At 45.5% G+C, this 6,140-nt stretch overlaps 1 protein-coding gene across 11 annotated transcripts in view; it reads left to right on the top strand.

The window, feature by feature from the left end:
- Window positions 1-6,140, top strand: part of TJAP1 (tight junction associated protein 1) — a 27,403-nt gene continuing 21,263 nt past the window's right edge. For 4 of the 11 annotated variants that reach the window (XM_021714166.1, XM_021714159.1, XM_008061489.1 and 1 more), the window contains exons 1-2: window positions 5-91; window positions 529-665. The gene's annotated coding sequence lies outside the window, so the exon portion shown is untranslated. Of the gene's footprint in view, window positions 92-528; window positions 666-1,091; window positions 1,157-6,140 lie in introns of all 11 variants that reach the window. The other 7 variants (XM_008061488.1, XM_021714167.1, XM_008061490.1 and 4 more) reach the window with 5 other exon arrangements.

The raw sequence follows: 6,140 nt of genomic DNA, 5'->3' as shown, positions 1-6,140 counted from the left end.
CCTTGTGCGTGGGGATTCCCGCGGCCCTGGCCACTACCCGGCCTGCCCCGCGGCAAGATGGCGGCTTGAAGGCAGCTGGCAGCGGCGGAAAGTTTGTTGTGGGATTGCAATAGTCGGGCGGGGAGGCTAGCATGGAGTAAGGGTGGAGGGGAGACTAGTTCTGGGGTTGAGAAGAGGAGATGGAATGGAGGAAGGTCCAAGGCGGCGAGAAAAAAGGAGATGGAGTGGAGGAGAGGGGGGCCTAGGATCCAGTGGAACCCAGGGGAGGGGATTTGTGTCGGGGAAAGCCAGATGTAGTTGTTGTGCAGGTCTGGAGAAACAGAGTCAGGAATTGAAGGAGAATTTCATGGTCAAGAGTAAAGAAGCCTGGAGCGTGGGACAGAAGTCCGACTGCACCAAGCCAGTGGGAGGGGAAACGGGATCTTGCTGTAGAGGGGGATAGTGAGGAAGGGAGGGAGAGAGATCTGGGGGATACAGGGCAGGTCTGCTAAGGAGGGAACTAAAGCCAGTCAAATGACCCTCTTCCAGGCTTAGATCAGCCTTTCCACAGTTCCTGTGGCAGCATCTGCCCCAATTTCAGCTGAAGATTCAGGGGCCCCAGGGACTGGAAGAAATCACAGTGCCTACTCGGAAAGAAGAGTTGCCCCAGCCCAACCCCAGAGCGGGTAAGGTGGCCTTCAGTGACAGGTTTCTGGCTGGCATGCTCCCCGGGAACAGGATGCATGGGCTTAGAATGATGCTGAAAATCATTTAGTCTGAGAAGATTGCTCTTCTATAGAGGTTGTCGTTTGTCTGAGGTCCCTAAGTTAGTGTTTTGCTTAGATTGCAGGCTGACTTTTAAGAGTTGGTGTAGAATTGAGTCTTGTGTGCCTTCACCTGTGCAAGCAAACTTGGACAAGGGCCTAGAAATCAGGCTGAAGGCATTTTAACACATCCCTGTCACAAGCAGTTTCCTACATGCTCACTGTTTCTTTTCAATTTCCCCATCATATCTTCAGTTTGGCGTCCTACCTGGAAGTGGAGATTTGTGGGTGACAGATGACAGGGAGTCATGAGGAAACAAATTCTGATGGTGTTCACTGACCATTTAGGTACCTGCTGTCAGTGACTCCTGAATTTATTCTTGCTGTGTGTCTACTTTTGTTATTCTCTTTTGGTAAGCAGGGCTCATTAGTGTTCCTGTGGGAATGTGGATTTTGGTGGGGATATCAGAAGTGAGAGAAAGGCAGGTTGGGATTAGGGAGAAGAAACCTAGATCAGCTTATATAAGAGGTCAAGCTGACTGATGTAAAGGCCTGGGAATGTTCATCATCTCTCTGTCCTTGAGACCCCTGATATTTGAGAGCTGCTTTACAGTTGGACCAGTGTGAGGACAGAAGAAAAGCATTTTGGAACTTGCCCTTTTCTGGTAGTTTTCTTCTCTCCCTTTGCATTCTCCCCATCAAAGCACTTTAAAAGATCCATTCACTAGCCAAACTAAGCATGGCCTGAGGGGTAGTGGCCTTGGCAAAAGAATGGGGACAGGAGCCAGAGAACATAGTGAATGTGGTCCTCACTTGGGTGCCCTTTAGTTATGCCCAAGCTGGATTTGGGAGCAGACTTCTTATTGAAGTCTCTGCTTCATGATTGGACTGGGAAGTCTGGTTTGATCTAGAACTCCTCATTAACCATTTGCTTGCTACTACCCCTCATCCCCACCAAAGTCCTACTCCAGACAGAACAATCCAAATCATTGTTACTAGGCCAGCTTCAATACCTTCAAGTATCTGAAGAACTGATGATATTTAGCTTTGACTTCATTTCTAGAAGGTCCAGAACCTTCTTTTACTGAGAACAATTTGTGCCCATTTGGAAATTGTAATTGTAATCATCCAAGGATAATGTGGTGAGTACACAAAGCAGATAATAGCACTGACTGAGCCAGGCCCTATAACTTGTGCCTGTAGTCCAAGCTCCTTGGGAGGCAGAGACAGGAGGATTGCTTGAGGCAAGGAGTTTGAGGCTGCAGCGTGCTATTATGGGCTTCTGTGAGTAGTCCCTGTACTCTAGCCTGGGCAGTATAGGAGATACAGTCTCTAAAACAAAAACCAAAAAGCACTTACTTGGGCTAGGCTGTCTAGTTCAAATCCTAACTTTGCCATTTGTAGCTCTGTGACCTTTAGCTCTGTACTTCAGCTTTCTCATCTGCCAAATGGGGATGGTAAAAGTACCTATCACATAGAGTTATTGTGAGGGTAAATTAGTAAATACATTAATATGCTTAATCAATGCCTGACAGTAAATATTAGTTATTACATTAGTCAGATCTCAGCACTAATTTCTGCTTCATAGTTGAACCTACTGTCTCTTATGGAGGATCGGTACTGGTTTGGGCTGCTGGGTAATAGATGAGACACAGCTTTTGGATAGTATGGGGTTTTTTTTTGTAGTGAGAATATCCTCATTAAGCAATTTAAAGTGATGTTAAAATGCCAGTGATTTTCTGTTCAAAGCTGTGAGGCTGTTGAATTATCTTCTTTACATTTGAGTGGGACACATTCTCAATAACCTTCTAGCTTATTGAGCATATTCTATACCTGGGATTGTTGTAAGTCCTTTACGTGTATTCGCTAATTTAATTTTCATAACCATATGAAGTAGTAATGTTATTATTCCTACTTTACAGATGAGAAAATGGAAGCAGAATGGTCAAGCAATTTGTTTAAGGTCATCTAGCTAAAAAAAGTGACAGCTGGGATTTGAACCTAGGCAATCTGGCTTTAGCAATTGAGCTTTTTTCTTTTTTCTAAGATTGATATGACATTAACTTTTAAATATGCCCAGTGGCAATTTGTATCTCTTGTTTGTTTGACTATATTGTGGTTCATGTTTGTTTATCATGATGGTTAGATGTATACCCATATTGTAGTAAACATTTTTTTGGTTATTTAAAGAACTTTTTTTTTTTTTTTTTTTTGAGTTGCAGTCTCATTCTGTCGCCCAAACTGGAGTGCAGTGGCACACTCCCAGCCACCGCAGCCTCAACCTGCTGGGCTCTGGTGGTCCTTCTGCCTCAGCCTTCCAAGTAGCTGGAACTACAGGTGTGTACTACCACGCCCGGCTAATTTTGTAGAGACAAGGTCTCGCCAAGTTGCCTGGGTGGGTCTCGAACCCGCAGGCTCAGGCATTCCACTTGCCTCGGTGCTGGGATTACAGGCTGAGCCACTGAGCCCGGCCTAAAAAACTTTTAGGGACTGAGCTCTTCGTCACAGCCCTCTCCTTCCCCTCAAAAATAGTATTTGGTGCAGGGAATGTGGTGAGCGAGTCTGCTGTAAGGTGTTAGCAAAATCTGAGCTCTCTTCATGATTTAACTTGGCTATGTGATTCAACCTTGGGGCTGGATTGGGTGGGCAGAGTGACATTAGGACTTACTCTAAGCATCCCTTAAGGGGCGGGGGAGGGCATGTTTATTAATGTTGATGTAAATACAAGGCTCTTTTCTAACTTTGATTTCTGACATGAGCAGTTGAGTAGCCACAGTAGAAATTCATAGACAGTCTGGATATAATCTTTCTTTTAAAAATAGCAAGTAGAAAACTGCACAGAAAAAAATAGGTGGCATTTTAAACAGCCTCTCCCCTCAGCTTGAGGGGAAAATGGAAAACAAATGTGCTGCTGAACCCATGCTGTGTGAGGAAGGCCCTGGCTGCACTCACCTGTCTTTCCCTGTAGCCAGGCAGGAGTCCCAGTGCAGCCTTGGGGCAGAGGCGTGTCAGTGGCTTGATTGACTGGCTTTCCTTTGCCCTGTATTTAAGAGTCACTCTTCCCCTCCTTCTGAGTCATGTCCTGTCTATTTAACACACCCTCAGGGCCCATCTTTTTCTTTAGTTAAATGACTCTCCGCCCTGCCTTCAGAGCAGGCACGCGCCTGGTGTCTTACCAGATTTCTGGGGAATTGGGGGCCTAAGACTTTGGGCCTTCCCTAGGGACTCTGACCTGGCCCTGTGATGAACTTTTTTGTTGTGGAATCTGATTCTGAGAGGAAGTCAGCATCTGTCTGTCTTGCTCCCCTCTGCCATGAACCCAGGAGCCACATGTCTCAGGAGAGTGCTTTATCCTGGTTGAGCAGCAGTCACCATGCTGAAACGTGTTCACTCTGTAGAACACACCTTTGTTGCATTGGTAGAAGTCCCCAGACTTTTTGGATTTGGGTCACATTTTAGGAAATGATGGAATTGCAAGGTGAAAACTGATGGATTTTGAGCCGATTCTCCTCTACCGATTTCTTTTCATTGTTGTGTAAATAATTTCTTCTCATAATGCTCCTTACTCATATATTATCTTCGAATTCAATCCCTTCACTGTATTTTGTTCATGAACCATATGGTTCGTGGTTCATGTTTCATGAGGTTCATATTTTGCACTACTGTATTTGTAGCATTTAGGATAGTGTTGGCATAATGGGTGCTCTTTGATTCATGTAGAATGAATGAACTGTGGTGGGTAGTCTCTTCCCACTCCAGTCTATCTTCCATGCTGCTGTCAAAATTATTTTCCTTTTAAAAATGCTTCCCTTAGAAATGCAAGGGGTTGGCCTGGCTCGGTGTCTCAGCCTGAAAACCCAGCACTTTGGGAGGCCAAGGCGAGTAGATTGCCTGAGCCTGCAGGTTCGAGACCAGCCTGGGCAACTTGGTGAGACCGTGTCTGTACAATAAATCACACACAAAAAACCTAGTCAAACGTGGTGGCGTGCATCTATAGTTCCAACTACTTGGAAGGCTGAAGAGGAAGGATTGACTGGTCATGCCCAGCAGGTCAAGACCAGTGGCCATGAGCGTGCCACTGCACTCCAGCCTGGGCAAGGGAGTGAGACTCCAACTCAAAAAGAAAAAAAAGAAATGCAAGGGGTTTTTCCTTATTTAAGTTAAAATCCTTACTCTAGCTTGGCATGCAAAAAGGCTCTTTATACTTGGGCCCAAATCCAACCCTTTAGCCTGAGTTGCTGCCTCTGCACATGGTCTGCCCAGTGCCTCCTTGCTCTTGAATTTCCCACTGCTGTCGAGCCTGCTGTGGCCATCTGTTACTTTATTCTTCTTTGCCTGCACCCTTCCTGTGTTCCACAGTGCTCACCTCTGTCTCTGAAACTGCTTATCCCCCTAAGACTCAGCTCCTTTGTAACCTCTTGTGAGATGCCTCCCCTACTTTCCTTTCCTCTTCTTGGCCCCTCACAGCACTTTGAACCTCTCTTCTGGCACATACCATGTTGTGTGGTGAGGTCTCTTTACGTGTCTATTTCTTTTTTTCTTTCTTTTCTTTTATGTGTCTGACTGCCTTTAGAAGAGGGACTGTCCCTGATTGTGGAGTGGAGGGGAGTTGGTGGAGGGACATTGGTGAGCAGTATGAAAGAGTCTGATTTTGGAGCTAGGCAGTCCTAGTTTAACCCTGACTCTGCCACTTAACCATTTCTATAACTTTGGGAAAGTTCCTTTCTTTGTTTAAAATGTTTTATTTTTTTAGAAGGCAGGATTTATTAAGAGGACAGAAAAGCTCCCACGGAGAGAGGGGACCCGAAGGGTTTGCCCTGGGCAAATTTCTTAACCAGTAGTCTCATCCCCTCCAAAATGAGGGTGACATTATCTTTTCTGCATAAGTATGAGCATTAGAAATGAGTTCAAGCTGAGTGCAGTGACTCATGCTTGTAATCCCAGCACTTTGGGAGGCAGGGGCGAGAGGATTATCAGCCTGAGCAATATGATGATGAGCCTTTGTCTACAATAAATCAAAAAATCATCCGGGCATGGTGGCATATGCCTGTGGTTCCAGCTACTTGGAAGGCTGAGGTGGAAGGATCACCTGAGCCCAGCAGGTCAAGGCTATGGTGGTTGTGAGCGTACCACTGCACTCTAGCCTGGGCAACAGAGTAAGACTCCAACTAAAAAAAAAAAAAAAAAAGAAAAAAAAACAATTAGTTCACAGCACGTAGCTTGGTGCCTGGCTTCTAAAGGACACTTGGTAAATATCTGAATGAATCCCATTTTGAAAAACTCCGAATAAGAAAAGGCTTTGTCTTATTTAAGCTAGAATAAGCCTTTTGATTTCTGCTCAGCCTGTAATCTTGCACCTTTGGGAGGCTGAGGTGAGTGGATTGCCTGAGCCCGTGG

This window comes from Carlito syrichta, unplaced genomic scaffold (assembly GCF_000164805.1).
Source record: "Carlito syrichta isolate Samal-C Ts95f unplaced genomic scaffold, Tarsius_syrichta-2.0.1 Scaffold305282, whole genome shotgun sequence".
Lineage (NCBI taxonomy): Eukaryota > Metazoa > Chordata > Mammalia > Primates > Tarsiidae > Carlito > Carlito syrichta.
Note: the sequence above shows the minus strand (reverse complement) of the source record. Positions and strands in the feature narration are given on the sequence as shown.